Raw genomic sequence first — 16,799 nt, forward strand, 5'->3', positions numbered from 1 at the left:
ATACTTTTTCTTCCATTCTTGAGATACTTTGCTAAGAAGAATATGTTCCAGCTCCATCCATGTAAACATGAAGGAGGTAAAGTCTCTATCTTTCTTTAAGGCTGCATAATATTCCATGGTGTACATAGACCACAATTTATTAATCCTTTCATGGGTCGATGGGTACTTGGGCTTCTTCCATGACTTAGCACCTATGAACTGGGCTGCAATAAACATTCTTCATTTAAGGCACTCTTACTGGGGTTTTATCACAAGCTACTGAACCTGACCCTCACTGACAGAGTAGAATCATAACTAATTTCAATTTTCTTGTTTCTTCATTTCTTTTTCTTTCTCCCTTCATTTCTACAATGAACATGCCACCTTTTAATCAAAAGCCATTTTTTAAACATAAATGTACGGTGTGGCCTAAACGGCCGGACTGTGAAAGTGGAGCCTCCAAAAGAAAGAGGGTGTAGCCACCACCCCCACTCCCATAGGGTGTGTCTGCCCCAAGGGAAGGGCAAGGCTTTGCAGAGCCAAGGCCACACAGCCTGGGCTTTCTCTTGCCTCTGCCACCTACTGCTCTGTGTCCTAGACAATGACCTGTCTTTGCCTCAGCTACAACACAGGTAGGTATCATAAAGTGACTGACCTTGCAGGCTATAGAGAGGATGGCACAAAACACTGTGGCAACGCACTTAAGTGGGCTCAGATCCAGCTCTGCCCCTTACCAGTTATCTGACCTGGAGCAGCTTTATTTACTGATCCTCCCCCTCTGCCTTTCCTCTAGCATAAAATGGGGATAAATGAATACACAGGATTCCAGTAAGAATCACAGCAGCTAACACTTATAACAGAAAGTACTTTGAATGATGCTGGTACCCAGTAAGTGCTCAAGGAACTTTAGCAATTCCCATCTCAAGTTTATAGACCAGCGATCCCCAACCCTTTTGGTACCAGGGAATAGTTTCATGAAAGGCATTTTACCACAGACCTGGGTTGGGAAGAGAAAACAGTGTCAGAATAATTCAAGCCCGTTACATCTCCACCTCAGACCATCAGACATGATATTCTCATGAGGAGTGCACAACCTAGATCCCCGACAGGCACAGGTTTACAGTAAGATTCATGCTCCTATGAGAAGCTAATGCCTCAGCTGATCTGATAGGAGGAGCAGCTCAGGTGGTGATGGGAGCAATGGGGACCAGTTGTAAATACAGATGAAGCTTTGCTCGCTCTGCCCTCCGCTCACGACTTGCTAGGTGGCCCAGTTGCCAACAGGCCACAGACCACTACCAGTCAACAGGCCCCAGGCTCGGGGACCACAGCTATTGAGTGTCTTCAGGGTGTCCAAGCCCTGGTGGAGAGCAACAGAACCCACCATGCTTCCTAAGGAAATCACTCAGATTGCATCAATCACATTTTAGGGCTTCTACTAATGCACCAAGCACACTCACATCTATCCTACATTATTTTTACTTAATTGTTATTTTTTTTGCATCCTAAAAACAGCTCTATTCTAGACTGCCTGTGTCCGAGTGTCCTCAGGAGAGATGAGAGGGAAAGGCTGTAAACTGTAGGGAGCCCTACCTCCTCCCTGGCCAGCCGTTCACTGCACATGGGCACGGCCCTCCACCCTACCCCATCCTCCTTGCTGCCACACGTGACCTCAGTGAGGCACCACGGATCTCTGAGTCAATTTCCTCTTCCAAACTTAAGGGGGTAGTCACTGAGGTTTAACTGAGAAGATGCAGGTGAACACTCTGTAGCTACAAAGACTTCCTGGAAGAAGTAGTACAGAGGCTGGGCCAGAGAGGTGGGCTGGATGCCAAAAGGAGACAGGAAGTTGCCCGTGATCACAGTCTATGGAAGAAAACGCTCGCCCTCCAAGCACCGTCCATTCCCACAAGTGCTACCCAAGGCCCAGTGTGGCCAGACACCAGCCTAGGAGCTAGAGAAGCACGCACAGCCCTGGCCCCACCATGGAAGGCTTTATTCATTCCAGCATCCATCCATTCATTCGACAAATGCTTACCGTACACCTACTATGTGCCAAGAGCTATGCTGGGAGCAAACTTCACATGGAATTCCTACCTTCACAACACAGCAGCACAGACATGCTATAAATTGATTATAAAATAGAATGGCAAGTAGGAATGAGTTCTGTGAAGGAAAATAAAGCAAAATGTGAAAAAAGAGAGGGGCAGGGTGGAGGAGCTATTTCACAGAGATGCTCAGGGAAAGCCTCTTGAATAAGATGGTATCGGAGCAGACACAGGACCAAAGTGATGAAACAGCTTTGCAGGTGTCTGAAGAAATGGCTTCCTAGGCAGAGGGAACACCAGTGCAAAGGCCCTGAGGCCTGCTCAGTCCTCACAGCAACCCCATCTAAAATGTCTGTCCCTGCTCCTGCTCTGTTTTCTTCACAGCACCTGTCACCATGGACATTATCTGTGTTTATTTATCAGTCTATTGTCCATCTGGCTCACCCAAATGTCACCAACAGGGGAGCAGGGATCAGACCCAGCACATAGCAGACTCTCGGTAAGTCTGAGTTTAGTTGATTCATCAATCGCTCTTCTGGTATAGATGCCCCCACCCCTCTCGCAGCTTCTAGGCCCTGATAAAAGGTGCTCAGTTCTCACCCAGTCCTACCCCAGCCCCCACCACGGAGGAAGTTGAAGCAGAAAACAAGTTGCAACAACCTGTTTATGAACAGGCCTGATGCAACGGTAGGGGGAGGTACGGAGGCCACAGAGGGGAAGCCAACACTCACCCCCACAGCCCTCACCAAGGGGCTGGGCCCTGCCTGCAATCCTGAACTCACCAACAGGCTATTCCTTCACCAAATTCACCCAGTGCCTCCTCCCACTACAGAGCAATCTCATGGATCTCAAACTTGTGGCACACAGACATGTTTAGTTTGGCCTCCAGAAGGCTTTGAGAAAATTCAGCCCTAAGTTTAAATATCAAATTACCCATTAAAATCCCAATTCCCAGCTCCTTTTGTAAAAACCGACAATGTTCTCTAATGCCTACAGAGCTGCAGGTGGCTATAGCAGAATGGCAGCTACCACCTTTACCCAGGCTGAACACTCATCTGTTTTCTACCCCCAAACCTACCGCTGCACTCGTCTTCCTGCCTGGCCCTGAGTGTGAGATCCCTGTCTTAGACAAAAGCATGGCAAACACAGCACCTGCCATTTCACCTTTACCCTCATCCAGGGCAGACATCACTAATGGAGCACAGATCTTTTTCCTGCTGAAGACTCCTTCACGTTGTTCAGAATGTACCTCCCTTCATTGTTGACACATACACCCATAACATGGTCAGAAATCCTTCCTATTCAAACCCCTGCCTCTCTCTGCACCTTTGGGCCCCTCAGCTATTTTTCCCCCCTGAAAAATGAGCTCATCAGAGTAGGGATTCTCAACCTTGGAACTTTGACATTTAAGCAGATAATTCCTTGCTTTGAGGGCCACCCTATGCAAATGTTCAGCAGCTCCCCTACCTTTTACCCACTAGATACCAAGAGCAACCTTCCGCCTCAATAGCTGTCACAATCAAAAATGTCTCCAGACATTGCCCAATGCACCCTAGGGGAAAAAAATCATCCCTGGCTGACAACCACTGCATTATAGCAAAGTTAAGAAAAAGGACTCTGAACCAAGGACTTTGGGTTCAAATCCCAGCTCAGCCATTTGCTGGCTGTGTGACCCTAGGCAGCCTCTCTGTGTCTCTCTATGAAATGGGGATATATAAAAATGGCACCTGACTGCTCAAGGGTATGGAGTTTCTTCCTGGGGTGATGACAATGTCCTCAGATGGTGGTGATAGTAACAAAACATTGTGATAATACTAAAAACCATCAAATTGTACACCTGAAATGGGTAAATTATACAGTCAGATGTGACTTATATCTCAAGAAGCGGTTAACACCAAGAAAGAAAGGTAACTGTCGCAAGAGTATTGTGAGGATTTGGTGAGTTGGGATAAAGTGCATTAGTGAGCCCCTGGGCCCAGCACCACCAGCACCAGCCCTTGCCCATCTGGGGCCTGCATGAACAGGCAGCTGGGGGGAAAACCCTAAAGTGATCGAGACAGAGGTGGCTGGGAACAGGCCCAGCTTCGGGTGGTATTTCCCGCCGGAATGTCATGGACAAAGAGAACCAAGTCACTCAGGGGCCCCAGGATGCAGGGTGGAGCGGCTGGACGTCCTGGGGTCCCTGTGCCTGTCTGCAGCAGGACAATGGGTGGAATGTGGGCTCCTCTCCACGGGGCTGACACTTGACATCTGAAGACAATGACTTTCAAGAGGTTTTGTTTTTTCCTCAATCTGACTTTTTTTCCATGTCCCCAAACAATTGTTCCTGAGGCTGGGGGGTGAGCAGCCCCCCCACCCCACCCCTTTAGCTTACGGAGGATTGTATTTGGAGAGTCAGGAAACAATGCACAAAAGTGAGAGAATGTAAAAATAGTGGCATTCAGGGAACGGGCCAGGGAGGGAGGTGCAGACACAGAGGTTTCCTAGGGTTTATTTTTCCCAGCGCCTGCTCAGGCCCCAGGGAGGGAATTCAGGCATTTGAGAGGCTGCCAACAGCAGGGCCAGGCTCAGGAGCACAGACTTTTGCCACTCAGCTGCAGCTTGGGGTCTTAAATTTAGGAAGGGTCAGTTATGTAGCCAAGGCTTCCCATACATTATCTCTTCCCAGATAGCCTCACCTCCATTTTACAGAAGAGGAGACCAAGGTTCTCAGTGGCCAAAGCAACAGCCTCAGAGCACGCAGCTATGTGAATAGAACTGGGATCTGACCTCTGGGCCATGAGAGTCCAGGTGCTAACCTTCTGCCACATCAACTGACTTGTGCCCTCAGCTTCTCTGACCGCCTACCCATTCCCCACTCATGATGGGGCCACACCACTAATGTGGTCTCCCCTAAGCTTCACGAGGAAAAGTATCTTTGTCCCCAGGGTCCAGCATTGTGCCAGGCCTTCTAGGCCAAAGAGAAGGGAAGGAGATCTTGCAGGGAGAATGGCAAGACAGAAGGGACCTGGAGCCTGCAGATATCTGGGGCCTTTAGAGAGGACTCCATAGCTCTTGACCACTCTGGTGGGTTGAATAATGACCCTCCAAAGGCATTCACATTCTAATCCCTGGAACCTGTGAATACATCACCTCACAAGGCAAAAGGGACTGTGCAGACGAGACTATGGTAATGGTCCTGAAATGGGGGAGATTATCCTGGACTATCCAGGCGAGCCCAATGTAAGCACAAGGATCCTTCAAAGTAAAAAAGGGAAGTAGGAGAACAAGGGTCTGAATCAGAGAAAGACTGGAAGATGCCTCGCTGCTGGCTGGAAGAGGGAAGGGGCCGCAAGCCAAAGAATGCAAGGCCAAGAAGCTGGAGAAGAAAGGAAATAAATCTCCCCAAGAGCCTCCGGCAAGAACATAGCCATGCCAACACCTTGATTTCAGCCCCTTAAGACCTGTTGCAAAGTTCCAACTCTAGAATTGTTAAGATAATAAATGTGCACTGCTTTAAGCCAACAAGCATGGGATGATTACAGGTAATTAGTTTCTATTACAGCAGCCATAGGAAACTAATACACCTGCTAGATTTATGTAGAAAACTAAATCTCCATCACATCTCTATTAACTATAGCCAAACAAAACCCTGATACTCCATTATTGTTATTATTAACACAAAACAGATATTGTTGTGAAGTACAGCTATACATTTCATACCCTATTTGGCATGTATTTAGTAAGCCTTCTTTCCCCACCCCCAACAATCTTTATTAACAAAAACCCATTAAGGACACATGGTCTAATAACAATTCATATAATAATTATAATAATTAACTATCCTTTGCTATCCAGATCTATTCAGTTCCTGAGTGTAGAAGGCAAGAAGTTTTCTAATAAGATCAGGATGCTAAGTTGTCATAACTATATGACACCAGGTTTCTAATGGAGTATGGACACAAGTACCACCTACAGCACTTATTAAGTGCTTTCCTCATGCCAATACCAGGGGTATAGTTGGAGGTGACTGCTATGCCCCCATTTCACAGACAAGAAAATTGCTATTTCTCATAAAAAGAAAACACGAGTTATTTGTTTGAGGTCACGCAGAGAGAAACGGCAGAGCCAGGACAAAGCACAGGCCTGTAGGGCTCCAGATCAAGTTCTCTCCCGGGGGACCATACTGCCTCTAGGGTTCAAAAGTCAGGAGAAATTAGTTAGGAGTTGGGGAGTAGTGTGGCCTAGTGGGAGAACCAGGAGTCCGGGAGGTCTTGATCATGGGGGCATCCCTGACTGGAGTAATGCCAGGGATCATCACAAGATGCAAACATGGTCACCTGCCACCCTGCCCTGCCCATCAGCCACTCCCTGCTGCTCCAAAACTACCATCAAAACCAACCTCAAAACCAACCTACCAGACTGTTGTGGCCAGCACTGCCAACAGACTCCTGAGCTATTCCTCAAACGAGTTGAGCTTGCTCCTGCCTCCCAGCTCTCGCACACCCTCCTGCCCTCTCCAAGGTCTGTCCAAGGTCTATCAGGGCTCCGTACTTAGCACAACAGCAGCTGTATCTTAACCTTGATTCAAGTGATTACTCAATCAACAGCGGTCATCCCCACGTGACTGAAATCTGTCAGGGTCCCAACTCGTCCCAGTTTTAATCCTCTTTCATTCACACTCTTTTATTCAGTTACAGTCCTGCACTTAGTACCCAGGTGCCTGATATTCAATGCATTTGGGATTGGAGGAAGGAAGGAGGGAGGGAGGGAGGGAGGGAGGGAGGAAAAGTGGGTAGGTGGGCGGATGAATGGAAAGGTGGGTGGGTGGGTGGGTGGCTGAATGGATGGATGGATGGAACGGTAGGTAGCTGGGTGGGTGGAGTGAAGGAAGGACGGAAGGGTAGACGGATGGAAGGAACAGAGAGAAGGAGCTGCTCCTGTTTCTCTGGGGCGTAGCTTCCTCTCCTGTGAGACAGGTGCTATAAAACAGTGTAACCTTCAAGGAGTACCATGAGGATTGTAAGAAATGTTACACATTAGCTGGATGATTCCAGGCAAATGATTTCTCCTGAGCCTCAGTTTCCCCATCTGCACAATGAGACTAACTCAAGTGTCTGTCGCTTAGGACCTGCTGACCTGCTGCCAAATGTAGCCCCCCACAGACTCACTGTGTGACCCCGGGGAAGCCAGTCCCATGAGCCGTCCTCTGTTCCCTCTTCTGTGCAACAGGGAAGAGGGGTGGGGTGAGAGGCTCCCCCAGGAGCTCTGGGGCTAGGGGTGAGGCCCACACATTCAAACCACCCTCATCCCCCGTCTTCCAGTCAGATCACTAATAACCAGCCCCACCACAGACTGTGACAGGTCACCAGGTATTCCACAAGGGAGCCTTTCAACAGCATCTTCCCTGAGGGACTCAACCATGGGTCCGGGACCCCCAGAAGGGAAGGGCGAGGAGGCCACCAAAGGGTCACCAAGATGTCCCCCCCAAATAAGGGCCCTAAAGAGGTGACAACTGAGAGCTGGGGATGGGGTCGTTCTGGTAACAGACAAGCCGGTTCTAGGACCCACCCACCAACAGGGGACAGTACAGTTTCCACCTCCCTCAGAAGATGAAACCGATAAGGAACCTCAGCTTCAGCGTCATACCGGAGTGAAACGCCAGCACTCACATTCGCATCACTGACAGTATTTGTATCTGTCAGTGCATCATGATCAAAGAACCTCCCTCCAACACAGAAACCACACTGTACTTTCCTGACATTTCTCTGAAACTACATGCCTCACTCCGCTCCAATCACAGCTGGCTGGCCTGCCATCCCGAGGACACCCCAGGCTTATTCCCACCCCAGGGCCTTTGCACACACTACCCCCCCTCCATCATCACAGCCCTGGGAGCCTACCCTGACCATCCTGGCTAAAGTGGCCTCCCGCCAGCCTCACCCTGTCATTCTCTGCCTTGACACCCCATTTCAATTCCCTGTACAGCGGGTGTCACAACCCGAATGTTATTTTGTGCTTCTTACTAGTTTAGTGTTCTCTCCCGGGGCTGCCAGCTCCATAAGGATAGGGCTTTCTGTCCAGTTTACCACGGTACCCACAGCATTTAGAGTGGGGCAGGGCAGGCAAAAGATGCTCAGCAAATACTTGTCGAGAGAACCAAGGAGGGGACGCTCCATTTCTACATCAGTGATATAGGATAAACAAGAGCCTCTGCCTCTCAGGGTCCTTCTGAGGATGAAAAGAAACATCACGTGGCACAGGAAGTGCTTAACACGAGGAAGGGAACACTACAAACATTCAGATTCCAAAAGTCACCAGTGGCCATCAGCAGGAGAATGGACAAATTGTGGTGCATTCACACAATGGGACAGAACTCAGCCATCGAAAGAAAAATCGCCGATGCACGTGGCAAACTGGATGCATCTCAAAAACACACCCAAGAGAAAGTGGCCAGACAGAAAAGGCTGCGACCCCTGCGACCACAGCCTCCAAGATCAAACACCAGAGAGACCCCTCTTTGATGACAGAGGTTAGAAAACTCATCCCTCAGGGCTCAGTACTGACCCCTCGGGCAGAGAATGTTCTAGATCTTCACCTGATGGTGATGCACAGGTAACTACTAATAGAACTGCGCACATCTTAAACTTGTGGGCTTCACTGTATGTAACTATCCTATAGATCCTTCTATAATTTTTATAGTTATCTATAAAAATTATTTTCCAGCAAAGTGATTAAAAGGGGATTGTCACTGTCCACCCTGGTCGGACCACCCACACATGCACAGGCTGCTCCAACTTGAGCCCTGACAGCCAACAGGGGGACCCAGGCCCTATACCCATGAGCCCCTGGCTTCCGTGGGGCCCGCTGCCAAAGAGACAAACCCGCCCCACCAAACACACATACCCTCATTGCCTCCCTAGCCCAGCTTCTGAGAAGATTCAGGAACAGGAAACCCCTGTCTGCTCTCAGCTTCTGAAACAACAAGGTTGGAGGTGGTAGTTCAACAGAGGGGGAGGCAGGGGCTTCCCCGCTTGATGAGACATGCTTTGTCTGTCTACAGGTGTCCCCTCCCCACCGCGGGCCCAGGGACACCCACAAACATCCACTTTATAGCTATGGAGGGAGCACCTCCAGGATCCTGGCACCGGGCCAGGCATGGGCAGGCCCCATACACCAAAGGCAAAGCCACTGCGAGTCACTTCCCTCTTTAAACTCTCCTTTAAACAGAAGTTGCCAGTGACAAAGTAAAACTATACTCTTTTCCATAGCCTTTACGGGCCGCCACGACTCGCCTCCTCCTTCCCAGACTCCTGTCTCCCTCATCTCCTCCCAGGATGTTCCAGGAACACACAGGACAGGCTCCTGCCACAAGGCCTTTACGCTGGCTGTCCTTGATACCTGGAGCACCCATCACCATGGACCTGCGTGATTCATTTCCTCCTCTCCTTCAGGTCTTTGTTCAAAGGTCACCCCCTCAGTAGAGCCCCTCCTACTGAAACCTGCCACATCCACCCAGCAGCACCCACCCCCCACCTTCCTTCATTCCTTTCCTCAGCACTTATCACCTGATAACACTGCACTTATTTCTTATTTTCTATCTTCACTGTAAACATGAGAGAGAGACACCTGTCCATTCTGTGCACTGCTGTATCATCAAGGTCTGGAACACAGCAGGTGCTCAATAAATTACTTGTAGGCCCAAAGAGGTCAACCTGAGGTTTACCACAGGATTAACTTTCTTTTTTTTTTTTTTTTGAGACAGAGCCTCAAGCTGTCACCCTGGGCAGAGTGCCGTGGCATTACAGCTCACAGCAACCTCCAACTCCTGGGCTCAAGCGAGTCTCCTGCCTCCGCCTCCCAAGTAGCTGGGACCACAGGCGCCCACCACAACGCCCAGCTATTTTTTGGTTGCAGCCGTCATTGTTGTTTGGCGGGCCCGGGCTGGGGATTCCAACCCGCCACCTTAGGTGTACGTGGCTGGCGCCCTAGCCGGTTGAGCTATAGGCGCCGAGCCAGGATTAACTTTCTTACAAATTTCTGTATCATTTCAATTTTCTGCTAAGAATGTATGTTATCTTGACAATTTAAAAGGCACACAATTATAAATCTGGTTTTAAAAGCCAGGTCGAGCCATCTCTAGAACAGTGGGTCTGATGCCCAAAAGGTAGGCATGAGAATTACTTTGAGCTTTTCTGAAAACACACCTGCCCAGGAGGTATACCAGGAAATTCTAGTCTGACTCAAGAGGCCTAGGAAAGCCAGGGAATCTGCTTTTATAAAAGGTCCCAGGTAACTCTGAAGGGTTCAAGTGAGCACAAGGAACTAGGAGTAGCCAGCTGGGCGCAGGTGGGCAGATGGGCAGGTAGGGAGAGAGGGATGTTCAGAGGACAAGGTCAGGGACGACCTTGAGCATGACCTTGACAAACAGGCAAGATCTGGCTAAGCAGAAATGAGAAAGAAAGTGTATAAGGATTTGCAAACCTTAAGAAGAGGCTGCAGCAGACATCACCTGTTGGCATCACCTGGGGCACTAGGTAAAAATGCTGACTCCTAGCCCTGGTATATTTGGGGCCTTTAGTGCAGTGGGACCAGGAGGAACCTGGGCATCTGCCTTTCAATATGTGCCTGAGATGGGCAGCAGGTTTAGGAAGTGCAGGCTGAGCCTGATCTCCTGGTGTGAGTGTGCATAGTTGCCTTTCAACGTGAAAATTAATAAAATCACAGTAGGAACACTGGAACTCACGCATTCCAACAGCACCCACTGTTAATATTTCAGTGTGTCACCTTCACTGGCTTGTCCTGTGCAGTTTCAGGCACAGCTGTCACCACAGGAGGTTCATAATTTGGCATGTCACCTTCCCACTCGTCTGCAGTGGCTGAGGAAATGGGTGTGGTTCATGCACCTCATCGTTTCCCCTTTTCGGGACCTTTAGGTTGTTTCCAATTCTGAGTGCTCAGTAGCGGTGCTTCTGTGAACAGCCTGGTAATAAAAACATCTGGGTTTTGTTTTTTCCCCCAGGCTTAGGATTTTTTTCAGAAGTGGATTCTGTGCAGTTCCAGGAGAATCTCTGCTTTGGAGGTTCTTGCTGTCTCTGCTAACTGTCCTGCCAAAGGGTTCATCCCCATTTACTGGCCAAAATGATGCCACAGGCAATAAGCTGAGCCTCACAGGCAGCACAGCCCCACTGGCAGAGAGAGAGGAACCTGAGGCCCAAGGAGCATCGCGGCCGATGCTTACTGTGAATTATCACCTGCTGGGCACTGTGCAAAGCACTTTGTCCACATCAACTCACATAATCCTCTCCCTGACCCTGTGAGCTGGGTGTGATGCCATGCACCAGTATACAGCAAGCACTCAGCAAGTACACTTTGTCAGCATTATCACCTGCACTGATTTTCCTATAAAAATGATTTGTCCAGGCTCGGCGCCTATAGCTCAACCAGCTAAGGCGCCAGCCACGTACACCTAAGGTGGCGGGTTCGAATCCCCAGCCCGGACCCGCCAAACAACAATGACGGCTGCAACCAAAAAATAGCCGGGCGTTGTGGCGGGCGCCTGTGGTCCCAGCTACTTGGGAGGCGGAGGCAGGAGACTCGCTTGAGCCCAGGAGTTGGAGGTTGCTGTGAGCTGTAATGCCATGGCACTCTACCCAGGGGGACAGCTTGAGGCTCCGTCTCAAAAAAAAAAAAAAAAAAATGATTTGTCCAAACACATCCCTGAGCAAAGCAAAACTCAGATTCTAGAAAGCTGGGCCAAGTCTCAAGTAGCACAGTTATGGCCCTACAGGTTGCTGACACCCACAAGAAGGGACAAGAGAGGTCACCAATCCATAGCCTATGGGAGAGCTGCTTCCAACGATGAGGCCAGCACTTGTCCCTATGACACTGGGTGGCACATATTCCTGGCCATGGCTGGACCCTGCCTGCACAAGAGATGCCCCGGGGGCCAAGGCCTCAGAAATACAGCAGAGAACAGATGATTGAATGAAGACATGAGTCTGAACTACATCAGTGGGAGAGGCAGGCCCACAGGAGGATGGCACCCTAGGACCCCAAATATTGCCCCAGCCACCAAGCATGGGACACAGACCCCAAACAAATATCCCAGTTCCCTTTTTCTCTTTGAGGAACTTCCTACCACATCAAGCTGAAAAGGAAGCCAGCAAGCCAGCGGGAGGAAAGGGGGCAGCAAAACAAATCATTTTATGTCTGCTCAGGAAAGAGGAAGAGGCAGCCAGGGCTGGTTCTGTCCACTGTCGTCCAGCCAGGATGGCCATGTGGCCAAGTGCCAAGGGCGACAGAGACGTCGTCTGGAGAAATGAAGCAAGTTTCCTCTGGGACTGTGTATCCATGGGAAAGTCGCTAGCTTCACTGGCCTCAGTTTTCCTCATCTGTTCAATAGGCAATCTGTTCGATAGCAATTAACTCGAGAGCTACAATGAAGATTTACATAAGAGAAGACCTGTACTATTCTAGCCCAGGGCGTAGCACACAGTAGGTGCTTACAAAATGCCCACAACGATTATGAACTTCAAAGTTCTCATCCTGGCATCTGGCAACCACATCCTACCAAAGCCTCCTCCAGCAGAGCTGGGGCCCTGCTCAGTGGCCTCCAAGTGCCTAATACTAACCTGTGTCTTGACCACCACCAACCACATGATGCGGAAGCAACAAATCAGACACAGAAAGGCAAGTAATGCTCAGGGATAGAACCTTTCTGCACTTATTTGTTCATTTATTCATTCATTTATTTATTTAGAGACTTAGTCTTACTCTGTTACCCAGGCTAGAGTGCTGTGGCATCAGCCTAGCTCACAGCAACCTCAAATTCTTGGGTTCAAGTAATCCTCCTGCCTCAGCCTCCCAAATAGCTGGGACTACAGGCACTCACCCCAACACCCAGTTAATCTTCCTATGTTTAGTAGAGATGGGGTCTCACTCTTGCTCAAGCTGTTCTTGAATTCCTAAGCTCAAGAGATCCTCTCACTCCAGCTTCCCAAAGTGCCAGAACTACAGGATCCAGCCACTGAGCCAGGCCTATTTGTTCATTCAACAAGTATCTATTGAGAAGGTGACATACGAGCTGAGACTTAAAGGAAGCGGGAAGTAAGCTGCATACACCTGGGAAAGGCTGTTCCAGACAGCAAGAGGAGCACGTGCAAAAGAACTGGGGCAGGAGGGAGCCTGGTGTATTGAAAGAACAGTGAGGAAACCAGCGAGGCTGAATCAGAGGGAGCAAAGAGGAGAAATAGGAGGAAGTGAGGTGACAGACTCAACAAGGAGCCAGAACGTTCAGCACCCTATGGGCCACTGAAGGGTCTTCCACTATTTTCTGGGTAAGGTGGGAGCCATGGAAGGTTCTGAGCAGGGGAAGGACAGAATGTGACCTGAGTTCTAAAAGGGCCACGCGGCTCTCTGTGAATAATGGACCCCAGTAAGAGAGTCCACCAGGAGGATCCTGCCACCGTCTAGCAGGAGATGATGGTGGACTCGACCAGGATGGTGGTGAGCAGGGGTCAGATTCTAGAAGTATTTGGATGGCACAGCCCACGGGATTTGCTGAGAGATAGGATGTGGGGGAGGAAAGAGGGAAGTCAAGGCTGATTCCTTGGTTTCTGGCCTCCACTACTGGTAGAATGGAGGTCACTTTTACTGAGACAGGAAAGGCTGTGGTTTGAGGGGTAGGGATAGAATAAGAGTTCAATCTGGGGTATTTTAAGTCTCTGCTCTCACGCAAGCCAGTCTGTTGAGGGAGACAGACCATCAGTCAGAAAATCCTTGCACAATGTGGATGCAACTGCACTCATGCTGAGGGCTGGGTGAAGTGATTCAGGCAGGGCATTCAGGGAAGGCTGCTTGGAAGAGGCGCATCAGAGTGAAGTACAAAGCACTGAGAAGCCAGGCCAAGTGGCAGAAGTGAAAAGGTTGCTGCCTCTGTGTGTCCCCCACTTTCCTCATCACTTCACCCTCCCACCTCATATCCAGTCGGGAGAGCCCAAGAAGAAGGCAGTGTGGCTTCCAAGGTTAGGAGATCTGCAGTCAGAAAGACACAAGTTCAAATCCCAGACCCATCCCCTTCCTGCTGTGTGGTCTAGACTTGGTGACTTCACCTCTCTCTGCCTCCACCTCCTTATGCCTAAAACAGGGTGATTCTAGCAACTTTGTGGGGTCACATGAAGCTCTAGAAACCCAGAGAGACGTCCCACGACCACCACCACCAGACTGAGTGAGAAGCTACTTTGTCAGGGAAGCTGGAAGGAGACAGGCAGGGAGTGGCTGGACCCACAGGGCTAAAACCACAGCCCAGGCCACAGGGTCCAGGGCAAGACTCTGTTCTCTCCAGGCCCTGGCCAAGGGCACGGCAGACTTGTGGGGATTTTCCACCGCTTCAAAATAGGAACTCCATGAACACACGCAGCCTCCAGCTTGCCCTAGGGTGGGGGTATTTTTCCAGATTAAGGCTGAATTCAGCATTCAACAGCTGTGCAAGATGGCAGGGGCCACTGCTCTCTGGAACCTACTCTTCTCGCCAGCTTTGGGGAGCCGGCTACCAGCTATCTGACTGCTCTCACACCAGCTTCTACCCGCAGAACACACCTGCTTCTGCTGGGATCCATGCATTCTCCTACTCAGCAGACGAGTATTCAGCACCTACTAAGGGCCAGCACTGTCATGGGCCCTGAGAATAGAATATGAACAAAGAGACGAAGCTGCCAACGTTCAAGAGTGGTGGGGATAGCTGAGATACAGGCAGTTAACAGAAACGTACTGGGTAAGCATTAAGAGGAAACTCGAGGAAGAAGGGGGGATATGAAATAGGGAGGTGGGCACTACTTTAAACACAGTGGGCACTGGCAGCACCCATAGCTCAGTGGGTAGGGCACTGTCCTCATATACAGCCCGAGCCAGCTAAACAATGACAACTGCAACAACAACAACAACAAAAATAGTGGGGCATTGAGGCAGGTGCCTGTAGTCCCAGCTACTTGGGAGTCTGAGGCAAGAGAACCACTTAAGCCCAGGAGTTTGAGGTTGCTATGAGCTGTGACAACACGGCACTCTACCTAGGGCGACATAGTGAGACTCTGTCTCAAAACAAAACATAGTGGCCAGGAAAGACCTCTCTGATCAGCCGACATCCGGCTGAGATCCGGATGCAGTGAGGAAGCCCCAGGATACCGGGGACAGCATAGCCCACGCCGTGGACAGCAAATCCAAAGGCTCCATGGTACAGGCATGTGGTGCATCTGAGGACAGCAAGGGGAACACCATGGCTGGAGCAGAGCCAGTGGGCAGGACTAGAAAAAGTGAGCCAGGCAGGGGGGTCTCAAGGATATGGGCAGAAAGGTACCCTGGGACCAGGTGGTGCAGGCAAAGGAGCTGGGATTCTGTTCTTTCTGCACACAGGGGGCAGGGCCTGAGGAAGGAGGATCAGGGAAGCTGAGCCAGGGAGGGAGAATGCAGCCCCGTCCCCCCAGGGCAGGGCAGAGGACTCCAAGGTCCAACTAGGCCCTCCCCTTGCCTCCCTGAGCCTCATTTGTCCCCATCTGTAAAGTGGAGACACAAGTCCTCCCCAGCTTCCTGTGGGGGGTTTAATAAGGAGCACGTGTGGCTGACGCAGTGAAGCTGCAGTCTGGGTCATCCTGGACCCCAACCTCAAGGCTACTCTGGCTCCATCATCCCAGGAGCCTCCCAGGTCCCAATGTCTACTCTAACAGAAACACTTGGTCCCCAGGGATCCAGCCCCCTAAGATAGCCCCAAGCAGGCTCTCTGAGAGCCAAGGTGTCCGAGGAGGAGGTACCTGGCAACCAGATGCCTGCCTAGCAACGGTGTGATGGGATGGCAGTTGGACTCCATGGCAACAAGCAGCTGGGGCCAAGAGGCCATGCAGTGCTGGGGGAGGGGGTGGTCCACGGGAAGGTGAAAAGGGTTCCCAGGCTCCTCTCCAAAGCAGCATGATTCATAGGCCCTCAGAAAACCCAGCAGGTCCTAAATTCCAGGGCACTGCTCCTAGAACTGGGGACCCAGGCTTCCCTACCTACCTAGAAACTGCCCAGTGCTGGGCCCCTGAGTGGTTCATTTTGCTTCCCTGGTCACTCTATCTCCTCCTCAGGAAGGAAGACAAATGTCTACCATGCAGGGACACGATAGAATTCAGTGTTAATATGAAAAAATAAGAAGAGTATTTAGGAAGCACTTATTCTGCACCAGGCTGTGCTACATATTCTATGTGCCATTATCTCATTTAATCCTCCCAACAACCTCAAGGAAGGTGATGTTATTATTAACCCCATTTTATAGATGAGAAAACTGAGGCACTGAAAGGTAAAATGTCACATACACAGCAAAGTGGCAAAGTAAGAAAGAATGACCACCATGCCAGGCCCCATAACCATGCTGTCCTCCTGCCTGTGACATGTGAAGAGTCTGAGGTGCTCCTCTCACCTCTTGGTCCAGTCAAAAAGTATTTCAACTCTACCAATAATAATAATAATAATAATAGGCCAGGGCAGTGGCTCACACCTGTAATCCCAGATTTCTGAGAGGCTGAGTTCAAGACTAGCCTGAGCAAGAGTGAGACCTTGTCTCTAAAACTAGCTAGGTGTAGTGGGTGCCTATAGTCCCAGCTACTGGGGAGGCTGAGGCAGGAAGATTGCTTGGCCCAAAAGTTTGAGGTTGCTGTGAGCTAGGTCACTATGGCACTCTACCCAGGGTGACAAAGTGAGACTCTGTCTCAAAAAAAAAAAAAAAAATCAGCTCCAATTTGGTACCAAGATGAGACCAGCCTG

General features: G+C 50.1%; 1 protein-coding gene across 1 annotated transcript in view; it reads right to left on the bottom strand.

Annotated features, from left to right (window-relative positions):
• Nucleotides 1-16,799, bottom strand: part of PREX1 (phosphatidylinositol-3,4,5-trisphosphate dependent Rac exchange factor 1) — a 191,233-nt gene that overhangs the window by 129,241 nt on the left and 45,193 nt on the right. The gene's annotated exons all lie outside the window — the stretch shown is intronic.

Source organism: Otolemur garnettii, unplaced genomic scaffold, assembly GCF_000181295.1.
Source record: "Otolemur garnettii isolate 467f Iridium unplaced genomic scaffold, OtoGar3 scaffold00023, whole genome shotgun sequence".
Taxonomy (NCBI): domain Eukaryota; kingdom Metazoa; phylum Chordata; class Mammalia; order Primates; family Galagidae; genus Otolemur; species Otolemur garnettii.